At 39.5% G+C, this 26,140-nt stretch overlaps 1 protein-coding gene across 8 annotated transcripts in view; it reads left to right on the forward strand.

Annotated features, from left to right (window-relative positions):
* Positions 1-839: 839 nt before the first annotated feature.
* LOC135254122 (zinc finger protein 271-like) overlaps positions 840-26,140 on the forward strand; it is an 88,704-nt gene continuing 63,403 nt past the window's right edge. For 2 of the 8 annotated variants that reach the window (XR_010329762.1, XM_064334086.1), the window contains exon 1: positions 9,359-9,684. The gene's annotated coding sequence lies outside the window, so the exon portion shown is untranslated. Of the gene's footprint in view, positions 951-9,257; positions 9,685-26,140 lie in introns of those variants that run through there. The other 6 variants (XM_064334090.1, XM_064334087.1, XM_064334091.1 and 3 more) reach the window with 6 other exon arrangements.

Consider the following 26,140-nt stretch of genomic DNA (forward strand, 5'->3'; position numbering starts at 1 on the left):
TATAATGACCAACTGATTTCGGTGCAGCGTTAAGTGCATACACAAATGCTCGTAAACAAGGACAAATTAGCATAGTGATTTCTCAGAGCTAACACGGTAGATAACAGAGTGCTGTATCCTGTTTGTTAAGTGTAGGCTACTTGGTGAAAAAACTGATTTTTAACGGATAAACTGAATTTATGATTTATTCCCCCGAACACGGTGAAGACGCTGTGTGTTAGACTACTTGCCATTTGATAGTCCGATCGTCGGCACGCTTGATAATAAAGGAAAAATTACTAATGAAAACAGGCTGAGATCAATGATTAGTTTAAAGGAACGTTTTGCGCCCCACCAATTTTCAGCTCGCCAGTCGCCGCTGAATAAAACGTTATGTAGCCTATGTGGGAAATATTCAATAGTAGCTTAGCTGCTGACCAGCAACCTGCTGATTTTGCTCAAGCAATCAAAGCTGCCGATAATAACAGCCGGCGTTCGTGGGGACATTCATCTCTCTTTGACATGTAATTTAATCTATGCAACATTTTAATGAAATTAGCTACCTACTGCGTCAGCTTCCAAACAATCAAGACAAGCAATGATATTTTTCTTTCTGTGCCTGTCTATATGAACGACTGTTCCTCCTGAGTTTTTTTTTCTTCGGATTTTTGATTGGTTGAGCGAGTAACTGGCTAGAGGGGACATATGGACTCGAGCATACGAAAAATGGACTGGATTGTCATAGTTAGCCAATTTGTAAAACTGCTGGTCAAAATTATTTATTAATTTACCAAAGGTGGGTGGATGCCGTCTACCCCCAATTTAACACCTGGTATACGCCGTATAACTGCGTATACCCTGCACTCTGCCCTGCACTACACCACTGGCTAGGAGTGACGCGATGTCATCACTTCCTCCATTCCCTACACATTTCACTGTGCAGGGTGACAGGGATGCAACAATACACACCGGTAAGCAACTATTTCATATCCATCTGAATATACAGTGCTTATATCTAGATATCTACCATATGTTTAAGACATTAGATATGTGTAAGTAGCAACATTATTAGACATTATTTCACGAAGCTAGTTGACATGACGTTAACTAGGTAACTGACGTTAGCTAGCTAACAGTAACGTTTGTTGACAACAGATCACACATCTGCTAATATAGCTAATATTCCTGTTAACAGTTACTGTAACAATACTGACACCTGTAAGTTAAAACGGCATGATAAAAACAGCATAACTAGCATTCAGCAGCTCACCAAATTGTTCCCTTTATAAAAATATTACCCTACTAACAAAATGTGGTTGTGTCGACGTCTCGATTTACACAGTATTACCGTAAAAACGTAAGACCAGCGCCCCGTCGCTGCGACGTCGCAAAACAACGTTGTGGATACGTAACAGTTAGGTCCTTACAACTTTACGTTTAACAATGTAATAGAATAAACTTACCCCGACGTTGTGATTACGTCGCCAGGCAGTCATCCGTCGTAACGTTATTTACGTTATTTACCTTTCCACAACATTGCGGATTGGTCACTTACTTACTAAACCCTGACCATACATTTAGATTTTGTGTAGCCTATTAAAAAAAAGGTATATCATGGTGTTGTAATTTTGATCTCCATTCTATCCTACCAATGAAATGCCATTGCTTCTGTAAAATTTTTCAAAAATTCAAAATTTATTTTCAAAGATACTTTAAGTGCAGCAATAAGAAATGTACACATATCAAGCCCAAATAGAATAGAAAGGCTTTATTGTCATTGTATAGAATACCATTGAGATCAGGTTCAAGTTTGCATTTCAAGGTAGGCAATATGTGCAAGCATAATTATGGTACAGAAGATGAGACAAACATACAAAACTAGATACAAAAACATAAAAAGGGTGAAGGGTAGTTTCAGGACAGTAATAACCATAGACCAATGATTTCAACATTAATAGTGTTGAGTATTTTTGTCTTTTTCAAACGGTGAACTACATTTAAGTTAGGATCACCCACATATTAAAGTAGGATGTCTGTAGGCATTAGCAAAGTTAAATTTAAGGCTTTTTAGGCATTTTAAAGTAATAATCTCGAAGGTTTTCATTAAAATAAAAGTCTGATAAGTCTGTCGCCGAATTAGGTAACACAATGGTGATTGAGCCTATTATTATATTTATTTATGATTAAAGAACTGGGTGTCTGTGGCGACATTCCCAGGAAAAAATCACAAGCGGTGCATAGTTAGTGACGCATTTTCCATCACCCATCAGTTGGTCCACCAGAGAGGGTAGGCGGAGCTAACGCAACAGGCTTGCTCTTCAACTCACTTGTGTGTGAGCGGCCTACTGTTTTTTCCGGTGTCTGCTACAATAACAGAGAAAGTTATGGAAGCCTAAAAAGTTCTTGTGTAACATGAGAGGTCATATTTATTTCTTGATGTAGATTTCGTATTACATTTGATGACAATGTAACGTTACTAAATTACATAGCTATTTGCACAGCTAACGCTAGCTACCGGACCATGTCAAGAATGGCAACATTAGTTTAGACAACGTTGCGCACAGTATCCATCTCTCATATCAGGTAACGTTGCGTTAGCTAGCTAGCTAATTAACACAATCTAATGTCAGCTAACAATTAGAAAAAACGCTAGCTAACGCTACCGACCGGTACCGACCTCGCCAACCGTCTCTCGAATGCAATGCTACCTTGTTCCAACGTTGCAATGTAGCTAACTAAAGGGGCAGGCAACGGCTCTGCTACTAACCAGTTCACACCGCTGCAGTTTTCTCTGCAACATTCTAAAACCGTTTCGTCTCGTTGCGAATCATTGATCTGAACTGGCCTTAACGTTACCGTTATTTTCATTGACATCAAGTTCATCAGTAATCATAATGATAGGAATAAAGCCGGAGTATACGTGGATCAGAGCCGGGTCTGATTTCTGTGTAAAGATGTCAAGCCGGAGAAAACTAAATAGAAGAATACGGCAGTATGGATTAGCATTGTTATTATTTTATTACGCTTCCTCATATGTTCCTTCAGCCTTGATGCACTTTTTTGATGAAATCTCCTTTGTTTTTTTTATTCTTCTTGTTCTGATTGCTAATTTAACACCCAGCTCAGCTTTATTCTCAAACAGTTTAGCTAGCGAAACCTGAAACACCAGGGGTAACATTTTGTAAGGCAGTTGTTTCAAAAATATTACACAACAGTCATTCACGAAAAAGACTGTTTATTGTGCACGAGATACATACTTCACAAGCCACAGCGAATCCCGCAAATTCTTCTCTGCAGTGTAAAGATGTTCATACCGGGCAAAATGTGGATAAAGAACGTGTGTGGAAATTGATCATCACTAATCCTACCCCAGATCTGCTACAGCATTTTAACCCAGCTCGGCAGTGTAAAGACAGCTTAAGTTAGCCTAATGTTAGACAATGAATATGTATGTACATAACATTACTTTTATAACAACCATTTTTTATTCAGTAAATAATAAGTGTTATAGTTGGCGTGGCCCAGGTGCCAACTGACTGACGTCACACAGGCGACAATGGTTGGATCGGGTTGGATCTATGGGAAGTGACAGGGGCCACATAGCTCAGGAGGTAAGACCGATTGTCTGGCAGTCGGAGGGTTGCCGGTTCAAACCCCGCCCTGGGAGTGTCGAAGTGTCCTTGAGCAAGACACCTAACCCCTAACTGCTCTGGCGAACGAGAGGCATCAATTGTAAAGCGCTTTGGATAAAAGCGCTATATAAATGCAGTCCACAAGTGAGGTCCAAAAACGCACCTGCAATTACCGCTTCTCGCCATTGGCACCGCCATAGAGAACGAAACTGAAATCTTTGAGATTGTAACTTTAAATGCTTCTTGGAATAACATTTAAGACAGTTTGCCACACAAGTAAGCACAGGCAAGTTGTACTCTTAGCTACTTGACATTTTTACAATTATCTAAAATAACAACATTGGTTTGGGCATTTGTCCAAATGTTTATTTTGGTCCAAGAAAAGGACACATTGCAGGCTTTTAACATTCAAATACAAACGCATTGTAACCACAGATAAATACACCATGATATATTCAACTGTCATGATGTATTAGACAATTTTATGAACAAAAATAAATTTAAGACAATTTAAGACTTTTTAAGGGCTTGCAATCGCCATTAAAGACATGTCACATTAATTTTTTCATGTTACTTCATTTTCAAAAATGCTTTCCATGTTAGCTATTTAATAAGGTTATAAGAGCTCAATAGAGTCTTATTATGTACTATACAGTTCCAAATCACACTGCCCAAATTCACAGGCCTCCCGTGCATTGTTCAACTTGGAATACAGTCACTCTTGTCTCAGGCATGTCTTGAGTGGGGAAGGCTGGACCTCGGGTTCTTCACTGGGGCAACAGTCATAAGGCCATGTGTGGGAGCTGAAAGGATATGAAATTGGACCAAGTAAGAAAAATACATTGAGTAACACACGTAGCAGGCTAAAATCGTAATTGTGTTTTGACAATGACAAACAGTCAATGAGCCAAGAGCTGTTTCCATATAATATCCATAACTACCTTCATTCTGATCTGATCTGCTCTAGTTTCCATTTGAGCTGTTGCGCCAAATGTAGAGAACTCCGCAAAAGAAATTCAATTTAAGTCAGTATTTGGTGAAAATACAGAGAAATACTCTTGATTAATATTGATTACACAATGCACTGGTGCGAAGCCAAAGGCAATTTATTTATTCATTAAAAAATTTTAAGGCCACGATTACACCAGGTATGGAGTAATAATGCTAGAGGATGTTGACGAAAAAAAGTTTTTGTATTTCCAATGGAAATAATGTTTAGCTAAATGCTTTCAAAAGAGCGCAAAAATAGCTTTCAAAAGAGGCACCAACAATGCTAGCTTGAAAAGGCTTGCTAGCTCCAGTTTGTCAAACACCAAAAACCAAATGAAGACCACACAACTATCTTATATCATATTTATGATGCATATTTTAACCAGCATGTTGATATCTCATTATGACGTGGACACAGTGAATTACAGCTTTCAAAAGAGCGCCACATACGTTAGCTTGGCAACAATGCTAGCTAAAAGGACATGAACAAAGGTGCTTTACGCCTCGGACCGCCGTTTATACATGTCGAATTATTTCAATTGTTAACCAACTAAACAAGCCATCGCCGAGATCAGCTAGGTAATGTTAGCTGGTCTAACATTACATTTGCACTGGGCTATTATCGTTAAATACTCAAAGTAGCAAATATGTTATCTAACAGAACACTAACTGAAATTAGTCCCAAACAGACGCCAGGTCTGAACAGACGCCATTTCACCGGCTAACTTAAAGCATTAGCAACATTCAGCTAGAACTGCAAACATGCATGTTGAAAGTAGGACTCCAACATTACATTGCAAATACTACTAACTGAAAAGGTCTCCAATGCATTCAGTTCTTCTTGTTAACTTTTACGGCGGTTGGCATCCAGTTTTGTTGCATTAATACATTCAGTTAAAAAATATAAAGGCATAATGAAACGCTTACCTGCTCTTGAACGCCGTCAAACCCAGCTTTTCCCACGGAGAATTTGAAATCACAGCGACCTTCTTCCAAGAGCACGTCACAGCAATATGCGCATGTGATTGGATATACCGTCTTCTTGTTTTACAGCAGGTGGTGTACAGCTTATCTTATAAAAAACACGTTTTCAACGTACAAAAATGCCAAGTTACTCAAAAGTATTGATATCAAAATGACGCCAAGTTACGGTACTACAAACAATATAGGCTATCTTGCCTCACCGAAATTGCATAAGATGTATTTCAAAGCAATGCTACCCAATATTTCCTCAATTCTTTCAAGTCACTTGGCCCTGTGTGTATAAGCATGCACTACATGGACAGCCCAAACATATGTGTAGATGGCTCTCTCACAGTCAATAGGCGTGTATATGTCCAATTTGTATTGGTATGTATGTATTTCGCCGCCCAGCCTTTCTGTTGCGTGAATGATAGTATGTTTCTTGGTATAAGTGTGTGTTCATAAATGTGAATGTAACATGCTGCGAGGGAAATGTCCCCATGGCAATAAAGAAGTTCTCTATGTATGTATGTACAATATGTATTTTACATGCAGTAATTATTGTACGTAGCAAATATACAATAACTTGTACATATACTCAAATTCAGTTCAGAAGAAAGTATAAACATGTTTTCTGGAGAAATATGCTTCCTGTAGTTACTCAGCAGCAGTTTTGTACATGAATTTCAATGTGTTCCATGAGGCAATTCGAACTATTTGACTCTTTGATCTGACACAAAGTTTGCATGACATTGTAAAATGGTAAGATTACAAAACACAGGGCCAAGTGACTTGAAAGAATTGAGGAAATATTGGGTAGCATTGCTTTGAAATACATCTTATGTAATTTCGGTGAGGCAAGATAGCCTATATTGTTTGTAATACCGTAACTTGGCGTCATTTTGATATCAATACTTTTGAGTAACTTGGCATTTTTGTACGTTGAAAACGTGTTTTTTTATGAGATATCATTTCTTTTTGCAAAGCGTTTTATTATGAGAGTGAGAAATGTGAAGTGACCCTGTAAGAAACGGTTGAGGATTATGGCTATCCTTGTGTGAATTTGTACAGTCTGATGAACGTGTACCATTTAGCAGTTTCGGTTTGCTATATATGTAAAACAGTGGCTGTGACAAAGGGTGCAGTGGCGTGAGTGTAAACGCAACAGAAACGCAGGTGAAATATGGCCAGTGTATGTACTCACGGATTTGACGGGCCATCCAACGAGCCTTGATTGAGAAAAGAATCAGCAAGCCCGTAGAATTAGAGCTGCCTAGGTCGCAACTTGTGTACCCTGCTGTCCTGCTCCGTTGTCTGTTATTTCGTGGAGATGCACTTTTAGTGTTTGTAAGGTTTAGGCTATAAGGCATTTTGATAGGCTTATCTGCAGGTGGAAATCCTGTTCGCTGTTTTGCTAAGCTAGAACCGGAAAACTTGCTAGTGGAGAATAGGAGCAGACGCATATGTTCCAGCAGGCTTTGCATATGAGAAAATAACAACAGTGTGAGAGAAATTAGGACGAAATGATGAAATTGCGTAGTTGAAACAATATGTTTTTAGCAGAATGGGCATGAAGGTTGACATGATCACAGACTATAGTGCGGAGTAAATAAAGTGACCATGAGCGAGCTTAGTTTCCTTATGGAACGGTATATATAATAGTCGGTGTAAAGCATCGACAGTTAAAGTGGAGGGTTAAGTAACGTGTGAAATCTATTGCACTGATGTGCTTTTCTCACGTTCAGTACTAGTAGTTATACTTATGAGTAAGTCATGATTTTAAATGTAATGTTTTAATGGGGAGTTGCAGAACGTACATACGTAGTAATTGTTTGTATGTGGCTAGATAGAGAACAGGGCGAGGTAACATGAATGTAGAAATGTGGCGTTTGCTGATAAGAAGGTTTTGTACGGTAGCCAAGTGAAGAAATATAGTTAGTAGAAATGGCACAGTGGTGAACTGGTGTAACTTTTTAATAAAATGAATACATTTGCCGTCATGAAATGCATATGGGTGGCCGTGAGTGAGTTTTGGTAAAGAAAATATAAAAGTGTAAGAAAACGTTAGTGTAAAAGAGGAAATTATCTGCCTGAGGGCGAGGCGGGATTCAATCCTTCAACTGGAGGTTTACCAGTCTGTGACTTTGTTAGTGCAGCACCATGACATAGCTATGCAATGCATGAAATATCATTAGCAAACCTGTCCGTGGTTTTAAAGAAGAACACAGGCCAGTAAGCACAGAAGAGCTCCCGTTGAATCCATATGGCTTTGCAATATTGTAGCCGGTTAATAACTGAACGTGCAGACGGTACATCATAATGCAGTGTATACGTTCGGTGAACGGCGGGTAGAAACGTGTTAATAGCTGGGCTTGAACCTAGGACCCCATGTTCCCAAGACTGCAACCTTACCCACTAGGCCGCAGGCAGATTAGCTGTTTAAACTGGAAATGTTTCAGAGTAAAAAGGTATGGGTATTTTGCATGTGTATGCAAGTTTTTGATTGGGTCGTGAGGATGAGGATTTGGCTGATGTCGGTAAAATGTCCAATGGGGAGACATGTTGTTAGTGGGGTAGGCGGCAGGAAAAATAAGAATGAGAAGAAGAAGAAGAAGAAGAAGAAAGAGAAAACGCAAAATCCCCTTAGTTTGGGGCTTTATTGTGTGGACATGTGAAGTTGTTTATGAAATCTGTCTGTTGAAAAGGGGTCAGAATGTACAGAATTTAATGTTTTTAAGGGCTGAGTGTCTGTGGCTGTTGTGGTTATTTCTGTGGGGAACCCTGAAAAGTGCCAAACTCTTGGTGCTGTATAGGTATGGGGCATGCCCCCGCCAAGGCGTAACTTGGCGGGATGGCATACCTGCCATCCCAATTGGTGAATTACCGCCACCTTCTGCTCCGGAGTGTGTATCAGACAATAGATTCACACTCAAAAATCCCTTCACCCTAAACTATATTTTATCCTCCATGCTTTACACCTAGTCCTACTATAAAATCCCTATCCATGTCAGCCACCCTAGAACCCTATACCTGCTTATCCATCATATATATAAAAATAAAAAAATAAATAATAATAATAATAATAATAAACCCTGCATTGGATATAACGTGACAGATAGACATATTACTGTAAACCAATACGTCATTTACAAACGTTCTGACAACCTACCAGTAACGTTTCAAATTAAGTAAGGATGAGGACTGTGATATAACGTAATTGTTACGTTATTAAATTACATCGTATTTGCGTAATTCTACAACGTTACTGCAACGTTGCAGAACAGTCCCCATGAGGACTGGTTATTTTGCGAGCATAGAGCAATGTTGTCACAACGTCACCTGTTGGTAATGTTGCGACTTACCAAATTACGACCAAAGTGCAACGTTGTCATTACGTAGTGTGTTTGTAGGGTAGTCTTTCAGAAGTTGTACCCACCTTTACCTTGTTGGAAACTGGTCAACTGTCAATTTTCAGTTCATATTTAGAATTGAACTCTCCTCGTACAAATTCCAGGAATTTCAGCACCCTTTTCAAAAAAAGGTCCTTTGTGCTCTTACATACTTTTGTATAGAACCTTTTTAGGCAGATGGTTCTTTGGTAGAGGATAAAGAACCTTAAGGTTCTATATAGAACCCTAATGAACCCTTTTTAGAGTGTAGGCTATTCATCAGTTTTATGCGTTTCACAAATCAGAGTGATCTGGTGACTCATGTTGACCAACCAGAGTCTAGTGTTGAATAAAACAACTCGGCTACAACTTCGTTATCGAATCGTGTCAAGAAAAATCACGTATTGATTCGTATATGTATGTTGGATTTCACTGTGTTGAAAATGTGACTGTAAACCCCTTAGTCTGATAGAAAAAGGCAGGAGTTTCTCCATTATAGTCTATCAAGAAATCGAGAGCTACAGTACACTGGACGCGTAGACCGTATAAAAATAGACTGGACGCCATATTGGTTTCTGCAACTTCTGTCACCTCCTGCCTCTCTAGTGCGCTCTATGGCTCTAACCACTGAACATTGGTTCTAGGGTTACACACAGGGAACTGCAGTATTGGAACTTGACTGGACTGCGCACGAGCTGCTATAAAACTCGACAATTTCGTCTTCAAGCAAGGTAACAAACATTTCCCTGTCATAACGTAGTAACAAAAAAAGTACAAAGCTAGTTCATGAAATGTAACGAAACTCACTAATATTTTCCTTGAAACTAGTCACATTATCTAGCCATGTTGTAACGTATAGGCTTCTTGGTTTCCTATTTAGTCCTTAATCGTATGAGCCAAACCGTTAGAATGGCTAACATTAGCTAGCTACATAGCATGGACAAGGTAAACAATAACGTAGTCCTGATGACGTGTCGTGAAAACGATGGGTTTTTATCTCAACGTTCCAGTGTTGTTGAACCCGAGAAAAATAACGTTACGCCAAATTTCTGGGTTTTCATGTAGCTAAGTTACTTTTCGTTTTCATCTGTTCAACACATATTTGCCATGTTCTGTGAATGGCCATCGCAATATGGCGTCTGAAAATGGCTGAAATGCTGTCTCTTCCGTAGACGTACGTTTGAAAACATGCAAGCTTTTAGTTTTACATTGGGAAAAGGGAAGTGTGTCGTTTATTTTAGAGACAACAGGATCATTGCAATAAAGATGTTTGCTAGACGAGGCAGTGCTGCCCCAAACATTTTCAAATGGGGTGCTTGGATGGAGTCAGTGAAAATGTTGGCGTAGCACACCTAAAAGTATATAACGTAGCCGTATTTCACGACGATGAAGTTGGCTCCCGATTCGCAACTCCAATGCTACTTAACTCGGTTGCGTTGTCATAATTTTTCCCCGACCGTAAGAACCATATGCATATATACTTAGAAGCCGCATTGACTGCTTCGGCTCGTTTCTGCGATACGTCAACGTCGCCGCCATATTGGACCAGGCAAGACCGGACTGAAAACAAATACAAGTAAAGGGGGGAGCTGCGGTTTTTCTGGATAAAAAGCACTGTAACGTTTACATTTCTCAACCGATTTCAATGAGTCGTTTTTATATTCAAGGGTTTATGATCTACGTGGAGTATAACATTTTTTAAAAATCTCCAGTTACTTAGAATCTCGATAGTTAGGCTATAATCGCTGCTAGACGCTCGAGAGAGGAGTGTGTATCAACGTTAGGTTTACATGAACTGAATTACTTACGTGGTGGAAAATAATTCATTGTCATAAGAAATTGCCACAGTTAATTTTAACCTGGCAAGCTGACTTGAAAGTAATAAATGCTAGATAATTTGAGTAGGGTTGTGAGCATCAAATAACCTTGATTGTAAGGCTAGCGTTGCTTGGTAGCTACCTACCAATGTTTTCTTGCAAGTCGTGTTTTGATTTTGAACGAATTAAACAAAACATAACCACAATAATTCTAACCTGGCAAGCTGGCTAGAAAGTAATGAATGCATTATTAATTTTAGCTGAAACGTTTTTCATTAGAACAAGCTTGATTTCTTGCTATTTGCTTGCTAGCTAACATGAGTAGGATTGCCAGCATCATTTAGCATTTATAAAGGCTAGCTTTGCTGGTTAACTTGCTACCAATGTTTTCTTGCAACATTAAATTTGTGTTTTGATTTATTATTTTAATACATAACATATTAAATGTCCAAATTGCCCCAAATCGTTCCAGGCTAACCATTTGCTTTCTAGCTATATTAAATTGTAAAATGATTGTGGTTATGTTCAGTTTAATTTGTTCAAAAACAAAACACGGCTTGCAAGAAAACATTGGTAGGTAGCTAACAAGCAAAGCTAGCCTTACAATCAAGGTTATTTGCTGCTTGCAATCCTACTCAAGTTAGCTAGCAAGCAGTGAAAAAACAAGCATGTTCTAATGAAAAACGTTCCAGAATCAGCATCTAAATGTTATAATGCATTTATTACTTTCTAGCCAGCTTGCCAGGTTAAAATTAACTGTGGTAATTCCTTATGACAATGAATTATTTTCCACCACGTAAGTAATTCAGTTCATGTAAACCTAATGATACACACTCCTCTCTTGAGCGTCTAGCAGCGATTATAGCCTAACTGTCGAGATTCTAAGTAACTGGAGATAAAACTTTTTTTTGTACTCCACGTAGATCATTAACCTTGAATATAAAAACGACTCATTGAAATCGGTTGAGAAATGTAAACGTTACAGTGCTTTTTATCCAGAAAAACCGCAGCTCCCGCGTTTACTTGTATTTGTTTTCAGTCCGGTCTTGACTGGTCCAATATGGCGGCGACGTTGACGTACAATCCAAAGGCCAATGCGGCGTCTATGTATATCTCATAAAAAAACACGTTTTCAACGTACAAAAAAGTTACTCACACATACAAGACATACACTGTCTATAACTCATTCATTCAGACTGCCAAAATCCAGGCCTGGCATTAAAAGTATTGATATCAAAATGATGCCAAGTTACGGTACTACAAAGAATATAGGCTATCTTGCCTCGCCGAAATTAAATAAGATGTATTCAAAAGCAATGGTACCCAATATTTCCTCAATTCTTTCGTCACTTGGCCCTGTGTGTATAAGCATGCATAAGTACATGGACAGGCCAAACGTGTGTGGATGAGCGTGTACCGTTTAGCAGTTTCGGTTTGCTATATATGTAAAACCGTGGCTGTGACAAAGGGTGCGGTAGCATAAGTGTGAACGCATCAGAAACGCAGGTGAAATATGGCCAGTGTATGTACTCACGGATCTGACGGCCATCCAACGAGCCTTGATTGACAAAAGAATCAGCAAGCCCGTAGAATTAGAGCTCCCTAGGTCGCCAGTTTGTACCTGCTCCGTTGTCTGTTATTTCGTGGAGATGCACTTTTAGTGTTTGTAAGGTTTATAAGGCATTTTGATAGGCTTATCTGCAGGTGGGAATCCTCTTCGCTGTTTTGCTAAACTAAACTAAAGCGCAGAAGAGCTCCCGTTGAATCCATATGGCTTTGCAATATTGTAGCCGGTTAATAACTGAACGTGCAGACGGTACATCATAATGCAGTGTATACGTTCGGTGAACGGCGGGTAGAAACGTGTTCATAGCTGGGCTTGAACCTAGGACCCCATGTTCCCAAGACTGCAACCTTACCCATTAGGCCGCAGGCAGATTAGCTGTTTAAACTGGAAATGTTTCAGAGTAAAAAGGTATGGGTATTTTGCGTGTGTATGCGAGTTTTTGATTGGGTCGTGGAGGTGAAGATTTGGCTGGTGTTGGTAAAATGTCCAATGAGGAGACATGTTGTTAGTGGGATAGGCGGCAGGAAAATAAGAATGAGAAGAAGAAGAAGAAGAAGAAAGAGAAGAAGAAGGAGAAAACGCAAAATCCCCATAGTTTGGGGCTTTATTGTGTGGACATGTGAAGTTGTTTATGAAATCTGTCTGTTGAAATGGGGTCAGAACGTACAGAATTTAATGTTTTTAAGGGCTGAGTGTCTGCGGCTGTTGTGGTTATTTCTGTGGGGAACCCTGAAAAGTGCCAAACTCTCGGTGCTGTATAGATATGGGGCATGCCCCCGCCAAGGCGTAACTTGCCGGGATGGCATACCTGCCATCCCAACCCAATATGGCTGCGTCCGAATCAAGGGGCAACAACTCGCCTCTATGAGTGAAGCCTTTTACCCCAGTGGCTACTGCGTGAACTGCAACGCCTGGTTGCAAAAAGAACTTGAAACCCCGCCCACCCAATGTTAAGGCAATGGGGAAAGCCTGAAAAGAGGCCGGTTTTCTCTGAGGAAATATAAAGTCAATAATTTTTTTTACACAAGAAATGATGGTTTAATTAGTTAATCCCATCCCTTGTAATGTCTCCCCTGGGTCTGATTTTTAAAAAATTCCCAAATCTGAGTTAATTTCAGTGCGTGCAATGTGGCTTGTCCTACTACTGTATGACCATATAAGGATTTCCCCGTCCTCACAGCCAGGCAGAGTGCTTCAACGGCAGGTGTGATGCTGTGTCATTTTATTCCGATTAGCTAGCTACATACGATGTCACCATTTAAAAGTTCAAGGTCCAAAAATGTTGTGTGCTGCGTTCAACTGTACTAACCGCTATTCTAAGGATTCTTCTCTCCAGTTCTTTCGGTTAATACATTTGAGACATTTTCAGATAAACAAGGTTCGATTTCTGACCATTTCGGGGTTTCAATTGATTGCAGATTCTCATAAAGTCTCGTCTTTTATAATTTGTATATGTTGTTTGTGAAATCAGATTTGTAAGCAGTTCTTTAAGAAGACAAGCTAGCGGGATTTACTTAGCTAGGGGAAGCAAGCTTACTGTCTTGCTATCGATCTATCTGTTAACTAGCAAGTTAGCTAGATGATATATCTGTCTAGCTATCTAGAGTTTTGTTATCTGTCTATATAACTAGCTAGCTAATTAGCTAGTGATCTATTTTATCTATTTTTCTATGTAAATATCTTAACACTAAACGTATCTTGCACAATTAACTTTTTTGAAATGTTATGACAGTACGGTTCTGTGGTTGCAAGGCCATGCTTGTTGTCCAGATGTGGGCGTGTCTAATTACCATGTAAGGTAGTCGGGGTGGATTTTCCTCTAGTGGACTCCAGTCTTTCGCTCCACTGCGCTTGCATTGGTTGCAACGGGAAATGTGGCTGCGCCCTAGTTTGGGCTTCATGCGCCAGTGAGCACTAATCATAGCAGATCAGTGGGTGACATCATGAAGCACTTCGTCCATATTTTTATACGGTCTATGGTCCGAATAGTCTTTTTTGCTTAGGAAGGTTCCTAACTGAGTGAAATGACCTGGAAGTATCTAAGTGGCAGCCATGATAAGAGCTGTTCAAATTCTCTAATGCTAAGGAAAGGTGCTTTAATGCTTCCTATCTTATCTCCTTTAGCATAGGGCACACTGGACCTTCCTTTACGAAAGGAAAGGAGATAATGCCGTCCCACAATTCCTTACGGCAGCAACATTTAAAGCAAAGCACCATTCGGCCGTTCACAAAAATAAACGATCAACATGAGTTGTGTCGTGGTTCTTAAGCTATTATATGCATAGGCTTATAATCAGATCATAATCAGCATATTAACCATAACACAGAAGTCTGTCTTTCAAGAAAAAGGGATATGAGACGCTTTTAGCCAGATTATGTTTTTAATTCAACATGTTTGAAACTTATGAATGATGATATGTACAGCAGTAAATTTGTAGGCCTAACATGTTATGCCTATTTTGCATTAAATTGTATGAAAAAAATTCATTAAATCATACTAATTGGGATTCATGTCAATAAATATGCGTGGACAGGAGGGTGAGCGTGAGCAACCATTCTCAATGTGACAACCGTTTCGTTTCACTTTTGTGACAGGTAGCTGTTGCTTTTTTATTTCAATTACAACCTTGGTAATGATGTAATATTTTTCACCGGGTTGTCCACGTTTATATAGCCTGCATGAAACAACACAGTAAGAACGCACAGGGCAAAGTATCTAGGATGCGCTTTTAGTAGTCAATCTTCGGAACATTGTAGTTTTACCACGGCAGATGCACGTCAATAATATCCGCTGTCACATAATTAGGTAGCCTAGTGTAAGTGCAGTTGGATTCTCTTGGCACCGCGGTTGTCTTTTCCTAAGTGCGTGCAATGTGGCTTGTCCTACTACTGTCTTTTCCTAAGTCCTTTAGAATTCTCCTTCACATCTTTCCTTAACCTCATGACGTTTTCCATCGAGGTCAAGGAAAAGTGGTTAGGAAAAGGACATAGGATGTAATTTTTTTTTATTTCGGACACCGCCTATGTCTATGGTGAAAACTGCCTAACTTGTTTAAATTTTGGACAGATGTGGCTTGTGGGTAAATCTATCGCTGTTTCCGTCGCAGCACACCCCGTATTTTGAGCTGCTTGCCACTGTGGGGATGTGTGTATGTTTTGCACTTATTGGTATAACCACACTGAGCACAGCTACCACATTTATAATTTCCATCAGGGATGTCATTTAAGAAGGTGTCTGCTCTCAGGTATGTGTGATTGATCCCTTAGGTTTGGAGGGTGCTTAAAAACTAAGGTAGGGTGTTCTTTAAAGATAGTTTTTAATTTGGGGTCAGACTCGACTATGTGCTAGTGCTTGAAAACTATCCTTTTAAACTCAAACCCCATGGGTAAGTACTTGGTGACGCAAAAGGGGGAGTTAGCCTTTTTAGTTTTGGCTTTGGGTTGTAGGCATTCATCCTGTGTAGTGGTGCTGAAGCGATCAGCAGCCACATCAATCCATTCTTTTTTGTGTCCCCTGTCACAAAATCTATTAGTCAAGTCCGCAGCTTGTATGTTGTGAAGAGTGTCTGAGCTGCAAATCCTCCTAGCAATGAAATGGACTAATACGGACTTTTGATGAGATGTGCGGGATGGAAACTATCTCCTCGGAGTAAAGTATTTCTATCAGTGAGTTTACAGAATAGATCGGTATGTAAGGTATTGCCTTCTTTTATAACCAGAACATCTAAAAAACGAATGTGTGTATGGTTATATTCAAGAGTAAAACTTAAATGTTCACTAGCAGAGTTCAAGTATTGGTGAAATTCTCCAAGGGTCTCTGCTATGCATGTCATGTTCATCAGGCAGCCACCACCACATACTTGACCTTTGTGTAGTGCATGTGCAAAAGGGCAGGTGTTGCTCAGTGCTCACACAGCGATAGCGTCATCATGGATAAACCTCCCAAATCTCAACCTGAGGAAGAATCACCATAGCCATACATGACACTGACTAGTTCCACCGACAAAACCTACGTTTCTACTTGTGAGCTATGCAAGCCGAGAGTAAATACACTCTCTACTGCAAAGACGTAGACTACACAAATGTAAGAACACATATAAAGGTGAGTGTATTAAAATTGACTTTGCTAGCCAATTTAGCAAAGTTTAGATAAGTTAGCCACATAAATCACTTGCCTGTATGTAACGTTACATACAGGCAAGTGATTTAATTCAGTGAACGTTAACGTTAGTCTAATTAAATAAAGCCTGTAGCATTAATTTGTCTGACAACAATTATGTTCTATCAAAAACGAACATGTCGCTAACCAGCTAAAGTCAGGTTTGCTGACAAAAAGCAAACATTAGTTAACGTTAGCTGACCTAGTCATACTATTCTCATGATGTGTTTGGCTGCCCGTACAATATGGCGCAATGTAAGGGACCGGTCTTTCATGATAATCACCTACTATTTGATTACAGTCACCTGTGTTTGCTGACCAAGGTGTCTGCAGTCAATCCAATACTATGAATAGCTTAGCCAGAATCATTAAAATGAAAGTCTGGCTAGGCTAAGGTTGGCTTGCTGTTCTTTTGCCACCTAAGGTTAATATTGTAACAGCATACAATTTTATAAAAAAAATTTTTACAAAGTAGTTTGAACTACTTTTTCTAAGTAGCTTTAGTTAACCGAACTAGATTTCTCCCTAGGGTAGCTTTGCTGTAGTTCAACTTCTTTCAGTGTGAAGTAATTGGTAGCTTGCAAAGCTATGCTTTCAAAGTAGCTTCCCCAACACTGCTGACGAATGCATTGCCTGGGCATGCCTTCACAGCGGTCAGCATGAAAGAAAAAGGGCGGGGTTGGTCAAAGGGGGTTCAATTACAGTAGAGAAGCAATGGTAAAATAAAAATAAAAAATCATTCCTTTCCTTTTATGGCCGAAAATTGTTTGTAGTTTCAGTAGTTAACTACACAAAAAATGGCTATGCACTATGCAAATATGAATGTAGTTGAACTACCAGCCAGCTACTGCTAAATTTAGTTAAACTACTAGTTTAATTACATGTAGCCTAGTTCACTACTCCCCAACACTGACTAAATCAGTCTTGGGGGCCCACTGTGCATGTTTCAACCAGTTGCATTCCCAGAATTTTAACAGGCTGTTAATTTTCCTTAATTATGTGCTTTGCATGTTAGAGGGATTTTTTGGCCTCTAAAGACATATTATGTCAGAAATGGCTATGTATGTCATGAAGAATAAAATACCCATATTCACATTGTGCTATTTAGTAAACTGTGATGTAAAGAGGTCAAAACACTTATAAACTAATGAAATTAAAGTCTTAGGCAAATCCACAGGCTCCTAACTGGTGAAAGCATCTGGCTTTTTACAAAATGAAGAATTCAAAGACAAAGAAAATTATAATGAGCCGAATCTGCATTGTGCTAAGTCTAAGGGAAAAATTATAAAATAACTTAAATATGTGTTCAGCAACCTAATTAGAAGCCTATTAATTCCACTGTCTTTGTTTTGATTTGTTTAAAACAGTTTTCTCTTATGTAATTATTCTTCATGGCATGCATAGCAATTATGGACACTACATTTCCAAAAGTATGTGGACAGTGGACACCCATCCTAATTTGTGAGTTTGGCTAGTACACTCAACTGACAGTACGGTTCGTATCATGATACAGAGCTCACAGTACTGTACAATCTCGTCCCCAGAGCGCATGGCTTCGTTTCTCTTGCTGGTAGTGAATGCAAGGAGTGAGGAGTCTCTGGGGAGGAGAGTGGGTACGGTATGGAATAATGGATAATAAATGGATAATAATCAAACATCACTTAAGTGTTCTGTTTATTTTCAATGAAATAACAAGACTTTATTTTTAGGGGTCCAAGCAGCGAAGCTGGTGAAACCCTATTGTATCTGTTAGGATTATTATTATTATTATTAGGGGTCCAAGCAGCGAAGTGGAACCCTATTGTATCTGTTAGGATTATTATTAGGGGTCCAAGCAGCGAAGCTGGTGGAACCCTATAGTATCTGTTAGGATTATTAGGGATCCAAGCAGCGAAGCTGGTGGAACCCTATTGTATCTGTTAGGATTATTATTAGGGGTCCAAGCAGCGAATCTGGTTGGAACCCTATTGTATTTGTTAGGATTATTAGGGGTCCAAGCAGCGAAGCTGTTGGAACCCTATTGTATCTGTTAGGATTATTATTAGGGGTCCAAGCAGCGAAGCTGGTGGAACCCTATTGTATCTGTTAGGATTATTATTAGGGGTCCAAGCAGCGAAGCTGGTGGAACCCTATTATATCTGTTAGGATTATTAGGGGTCCAAGCAGCGAAGCTGGTGGAACCCTATTGTATCTGTTCCGATTATTATTATTATTATTAGGGGTCCAAGCAGCGAAGCTGGTGGAACCCTATTGTATTTGTTAGGATTATTATTAGGGGTCCAAGCAGCGAAGCTGGTGGAACCCTATTGTATCTGTCAGGATTATTATTATTATTCTTATTATTTTTCTCCGCTAAAAGTGTCTGAGGCTCAGCAACCATAAGTCCTGGAGCAACCAAATTTGGCAAATTTATAAAAGACAAAACTTCATCGACCTATGCATCTGAACGTGCTCTACATCTTTGCCATTGGCCCCACCCATGTCCGCCATATTGTTTGCCCGCCATTTAGACTTTTTAGTTGGGGCGTGGCAATTTTCTCGGCTAAAATGTCTGAGGCTCAGCAACCATAAGTTGTAGACCAACCAAATTTGGTAGGTGGGTTCCTATGGCCCCCCACTACTCAGGCACTAAAAATCACCTATGTCGGCCAGATGGTGGCGCTATAACAAAGGATCATACTTTAAAAGGTCATAACTCCCACACCGTAAGTCAGATCAACACAAAACTTCATCGACTGATGCATCTGAATGTGCTCTACAACTTTGCTTTTGGACCACCTATGTCCGCCATATGGTTTGCCCGCCATTTGGACTTCTTTATTAGTTGGGGTGCGGAAAAGCTGGAGCTCCAAATCTAAGCGTTACGACATCTAGTAAACTTCTTTACGGCAAGCGACATCCATGGCGACGCAAGTAATCCGACACCGTAGGGTCTAGTTTTTATCAGTGAGGGGAGGGTCTGAACGTCGGGGAATGAAAGACAGTGCCAGCCAGAGTGCATGCTAGGCTATTAAAGTGATGAATAATTACTTTTCTTTGGCATGGATCCATTTGAAGACAGTATCGGGTGAGTTTGCTTAGTCTTTAAATCTGTCATTATGCTGAGAAATTGCTAAACCATTTTATTGGTAGGTTTTCAGTTTCTGTGCACACGCGCGAAAACACGCTGGTATAATAAAACAATGATGGCAATACATGTAGGCTATAGTCCGCTTCGTTCCGTTGCTAACATAACATAACAAACTCTCTTGTGTCTACAGCTGCAGTTTCTCGCTGCAATTTCTAATATTGAATATAAACAAAAGACGCAATTTATGCTGTAGTCTGCCAATGAAATAATACGGTCCATTTGAAGACAATATCGGGTGAGTTCGTTTAGTCTTTAAATCCGTCATTATGCTGAGAGAAATCCTATTCTCAATTTAATCTCTAAATTGACTGTAAGCTTAGGGTTGTAACTAGGTAGTTGTTTCGTAGGTGACTTAGTCTTAACTCGTCTTAACTATTGCTTGTATTTTTGCATAGACTGCGTTGTTGCTGTTCTTGTTTGTGTTAGTGTTAATCAGTTTAACCTACAGGGTCCAAGTTAAACTATGCGGTTGTTCCCTGCACTTGGAACGGTAGGCAATGACAACTGTGTTGTAGTTGTTTAACTTTTGCCGCCTGTGTTTACCATTTTGCAACACAAGTGCATCACAGTGCAAAATGTTTTTTAGTGAGTGAGAATGTGTTTAAAGTTTTGCCAAAAGCGTAACGCAATAGCGTTAGCCAGCCCACATAGTACCTACCTCGAGGGGTTTGACCAACGATGGGAAAACGGTAGGTACGGCTCCAGGCTTCAGACGGTCGCCTTGGTAGTCGGTGCCTTCAGAGTAGTCGCTGCATACCCTTAGTCCTCATTTGCGAACTTCTTCGGCTGCTATGTTGGGGTATCTGATTACATACAGCCATGTCTGGCACAAAGTTGCATCGCGTGGAAAACTATGAAAATGTGCTTTCAAGGTAAGTTTAACGGGGGGCATTATAACAACCGGGTACAATGCGCCTCATTATTACACAGATATTGCATCAAACTAAAGCTAGCAGATGTTAGTTTGTTCTATTTCAACGCTAAGTTAACGTAATGTTTTGCTTCGCTTTTTCTCGATTTTGCCGTGAAGTGAAATCAAAGAAAAATCCAGAAACCGTACTACTATAAAAATAGGTCTTTGTTTCTAACGCTAGACATTTTAAATGAACTAAGTAATCAAAAAATGAAGGGCGACATTTATTAGAAGGACAATATCAGTCATGAGAAGCAGAAGTATTATAAAGTGTAATTCCCCTTGAAAACAAAATAATGTGCTAATGTATGAACCGCGGTTTTCCTGTTTTCATTTTTGTCAGCTGTTTTCGGTACGATTTTTCAGTACACAGGATTTTTCCACACCCCTAGGACCAAACTGTTGATTTATAGTGAAATTTATGATTATGTTGTGATTTACAGCAATGCACAATTTAGATATTTTGGATAGATTTAGAGACACTAAGGGACACCATGGTACACTGCTTACTTTTTGCTTCATAGATCTTTAGTAGTTCCACATGTCACCCTGAGATTTTGCATACTTATGGTCAAGGCATGTATAATCCAGGACATGTAGAGTTTATTTAACCTTTATTTACCCAGGGTCGGTTCGCTGAGCATGGATGCTCTTTTGCAGCAACGCCCTGCTTCACACTCATACACATTCACACCTGGGAGTTGCCCAGTACAACCACAATCCTCTGTTGGCCACTGAGCAGCTCCACTGGAGGGAGAGAACTTTTTTTTTTAGCCAATTAAATCAGGGGATGATTAGGTGGCAAGTTTTTGTGAGAGCCAGATCTGGGAGTTTAGCCAGGACACCGGGGAACCCCCTACTCTTTGCGAATAGTGTCATGGGATCTTTAATGACCACAGTGAGTCAGGACCTCGGTTCAACGTCTCAACCATATTTATTTATTTGGCTATATTCTGAGGTTGTCTCTAGCAATAAACAATGGCAACAACAACAAAAAAGTTTGCAATTATAATCCACGTCCCTATTTTCTGCAGTACCGTTCCTGGAAATAGGTTTGATAAATTAGTGATCCCAGCTAACATGAAATCTTATGAGATAAACATTTAGGCTACATCTATGCTACCTAACCAAGCTATTACTGTCAACTCAGTTAAACAAGGGCATGGCAATAGCTTATACACCCCAGATGTCTGCATTTCGTGCAGATGTCTGCATCACGTGCATTTCAAGCCGATCCTTTTATTGGAAAAATACCTTGTTACAAAAGTTGTATTGATTTTATATGTTTAGTTCATGGTTTCTATTGTATAAAAAACGTAGGCTATATTATATGTAAATTCAGTGCATCTGACAGTTCCAGAAGCGCTTAGTGTCCTCCCTACAATTACTAAAAATAAAAATAAAAAAACATTTTCGTTCGTATCCCATTTGCTGTGCATTACTTATAAGTGAATTTATAAAAGCAACTATAAAAGTAAACATGAGCAATGTTTTATTTAGAAAGGACACAGTTTCACATCCCTTTCCACTGTTCAAAACGGACGCCATTTTCTTCGGTAAAATCCGATAGACACCCACTGTATTCGCCCCCTAAACATTTGCATGTTTTCTGTAGCTCGTTCAACTAGCTGGCAATAAGGATGAGCTAGTTTACCTAGATGGCCGTAAGGAGCAACTAGTTCAGCAAGCCCTAGCCAGCTGCCATAGTGTCATGCAGCCAGCTTAACTAGGTGACCTTTGCCAGGCAGCTAGTTAGACTAGCTAGATGTAATTTCTTATTGTAACTAGCTCAACTGGCCTAGATGGCTATTTGTGCAGCTAGTTGGGTCTCCTGGCCAACTAGCTTGGCACAAGTCCCAACTAGTTGGCCTTTTTGCACAGTTAGTTGCCCTTTTAGCTTAGGCCTTAGGCCTAGCTAGTTGGCCAGGTGACCCAACTAGCTGCACAAATAGCCTACTAGCTGTGCAAAAAGGCCATGTAGCTACAGTTGGATTTTAGCTGGGTGAACTAGGTGGCCTTTTTTGTGTGCAGATTTTATGTTAGCTGGGATCGCTGTAATTTATCAAACCTTTTTCTGAGAATTGTATTGCAGTTGCGCATGTCCAAAAATTGTATTGCAGTTGCAACGTTTCCGCTGGTAAGGTTTTGTCGTGGCGCGGCGCCACGGCAAAATCCTTGCCGCCACACCATAATAAAAAAATAATGAAATAAAATAAAAAATTATACATTAAAAAAATTATATATATATATACACTTTATATAGACTATATATTAAATTCATAAATTAAAAATGTCAAACTTTATTAATATTTCTGCCTAATGCGCTTTCAAAACCATACTGTCGCGTGCGTCCGCATATTTATTTTCTAGGCCGCGCGCTCCGTGCTTGCTCCTTTCTGAGGTGGTTGGAAAACTTGCAGCTTTCAAAGCGTTACTTTTTTTTCTTCAGCAACCGAAAGACAACGAAACAGTAGGTAGCGACGCTTCAAATATGACCAAAATACCATAATGTTAACCAATGTTTGAACTGGACCAAAATGCGTACCGGTACCTACTCCTCAAAATATATACTTTTAAAATAAATTAATGTTGGTAATCAAAAGAAGAGTCGGTACTCATATACAAGTCCCGACAGCTCCTGCCCATCTCAAGCACTGGCGTTAACTATCATTCGGTGGTGACAACTGGCAGATCCTTACTCTGTTCGGGCAAGTGGAATGCCTCATGCAGTTGTCTGATCGGACAAGTAAAAAATAAATGTGATATATTTATCACATTTATTTTTTAACGTTTGTAACGTTATCTGAAAATAAACAGTGTTTGTTTGTGCCGAAGCTGAACCTGTTCCAGTCGAGATGTTACGTGCCTATCCTTTTTTTATCTAGAGCTGCTGTTATAATGGTACAATACATCTGATTAAAATGGTGACCTGGAAAAACCCGTCCGATATCGCAGCCGCAAATTGTTGGCAAATCGCCAAAACAGCGCGCATTAAAGGAGTACCATGGTGATTTTCACACTTTCTCGGTTTTATGTGCTTTTTGCACAAGAGGCATTGAAGAAACACAATGAGTAAAGTATTAAATATGTCCGTTCTGTATTTTTGGAGAAATATGCGTTTTAAATTTATCGTCCTATTTTCAACCGGTTGAGAAAGTTGTCAACTTGGTGCGTCACGGACACAGTAACCACTCCCCTTTCCACGCCCCGTAGACCCATGGATAACTCGAGACCCATAGTTTGCGCCGCTGGCTTACAGGCAAGACAATGCAAGTATTTGACTAACGTTAGGTTCACTTAGAGTGCCTTTTAAGGGCTTTTAGATTATTTCTGGTTATATTCATTTAGCTAGCTAGCTAACCTTAGCTAGCTAGGTAGTTTGCTTTCATAAGGCAATGTTATCGATAACGTTAGCTAGCTAGTTTGCTTTTATGAGGACGTTATAGTTGTGCTTTTATCTTAACTTGGCTAGCTAGATAGCAAAAATTATAATTGGATATAAGTCAACGTCCTTACCTTAGCTATCTATCGATACTTGATATACTACTAAGCTAGCTAGCTTGTGAAAATTCAGTCTCCCAAAGAGAGAGCGTATCATGGGGGTAGCTATGGTAACGGGGCAAATTTTTGTATCATGCTTCTCAGTAGAATTAGAATGTAACAGAACAGAATCTTTAAAGCCATTTTTCTCACTTTTTCCTTTTTTTTTGCATGGACAATGCATGTAAACTCTGTCATTGAGTGTGAGAGAGACAGAGAGAGAGGGCTTTGAATGTGGACCCAGCTCAAATTATATTGTTAAATAAAAAGATAAAACATTCTAACTAAGTACTGTTTTGTCATGGTAATTGAGTTAATTTGAAAGAAGTGCAAAATATGTAGCCTAACTTTCCTTGAGTATCAATTTTGGTTATATAGTCCTCTATTCTTGAAGATAGAACTTCTAGATGGACAATGTGCTCTTTTAATTGTTCTCACCCCGCCATAACTCAAAAAACAGGCCTATTTTGCTTCAATATTTACAAACAATACAACGGTTAACAAACCTTTTATGGTTTTAAAGTACATCTAAAACTACTTTTTAGCTCTTGCAAACTGCTATTCCTTGTATCAAGAGCTCGTCAGAGCTAAAAGATAGATTTAGATATTTTTAAAAAACCTTTAAGAAGTCTCAAGAGGACCAAGAGATAAATTCCACAGGAAACACTGCAGTTGCGCATATCCAAGGGAAGTGGTAGCTATAATTGCAAACTGTTTTTTTATTGTTGATGCTGTGAAGAAAATGACACAAACTGCCTCTTCTTTACTGAGTCAATTTTTTCTCCTACATTTTAAAAACGGCAGTTATTTTATGCACAAACAGGTAGGAAGGTCATTGAAGGAGAAGGATATAACATTTAAGGCATTGGAGTCATTTTAATTTTAAAGTCTCCAAAGCCCAATGGTGTTGCTCTGGCCAATCTAGTGTTAAGGGAAATGCTCATTGCTGTCTCTGCACTGTGTGTGTGTATAATTGAGAAACTTGGCGCTGACTTCTGAGCTAATCACATCAAAGTGTGAGGGGGGGAAAGAAGATACAAATCCAAATAATACTAGCTGAATTTGGGAGGAGAAAAGATTTGGTTGCTGAATATTCAGCACCATCACTAGTACCAGGGCCGGCTCTAGACTTTTGAAGGCCCCAGGCAAAATTTTCTGTGGAGGACCCCTTTTGAGATAAATCCTACCTACTATCAAGCAATAAAGACTGAGTAAAAATGTTGTGTTTAAAGCATTGTATTTTTTATTAACTATTATAAGATACAGCACATAAATATGCCAATAAAAACATGTCCTCTTGGCTGAAGAACTGTGGACACAGAACAGAACATAGACGTCACTTCTCTTGGCCAATATTGGCCCTTTTTTGTCATTGCAATACAAATTCTATGCTCTATGAAAATGATATAGGCTGTGGATTAGAATTAGGGCTAAATATGGGGAGTTTTAGTGACCAATCTAAATGACAAAAATACAAACATTTTTATCAGTGCCTCCTGCTTTTCTTGAAAGCAAAGTCATCAATGATGGCTTCATATGATATCTGCTGGGAGAGCTCTCAGTTTATGCTGATTAGAGCAAGACCACTCAAACGTTCCTGTCCTATCGTGGAGCGCGGGTAGGTTTTCACGTTTAAGGTTTGAAAAACTTCTCTCCACAGATGCTACTGTGACAGGAAGTGTTCCAGCTATAACTCCTGTATCTGCTTCTCATGGAGTATTCTCAGTAGCTGCATGGCTGTGATCTCCAGTGGAACAGATGGTAGGTTTAGGATCTCCTCTGCCATTTCAGCTCCACAGTTATCAGACTCCCCAGCCTTACTCAGCAATGTCTGCACAGTGATTCTTCGAAGTGTCTCTTGAAATTGCTGTGACATTGTCTAAGTTCAGTAGAACACCAAAGTTGTCTTTGACATTTTGCATTGTGTCAAATCTCTCCTCAAGAGAGAGAAGTGCAGCGTCAACCACGACATTGAAAAATGTCACTTCCAGGCTTCGCAATGCATCAGTGAGAGGCTCATCTGCAGCCTCATGAGAATTGCCTCTTGGTGTTACAAAGCCT

The sequence above is a fragment of the Anguilla rostrata genome, chromosome 4, assembly GCF_018555375.3.
Source record: "Anguilla rostrata isolate EN2019 chromosome 4, ASM1855537v3, whole genome shotgun sequence".
Classification (NCBI taxonomy): Eukaryota; Metazoa; Chordata; class Actinopteri; order Anguilliformes; family Anguillidae; genus Anguilla; species Anguilla rostrata.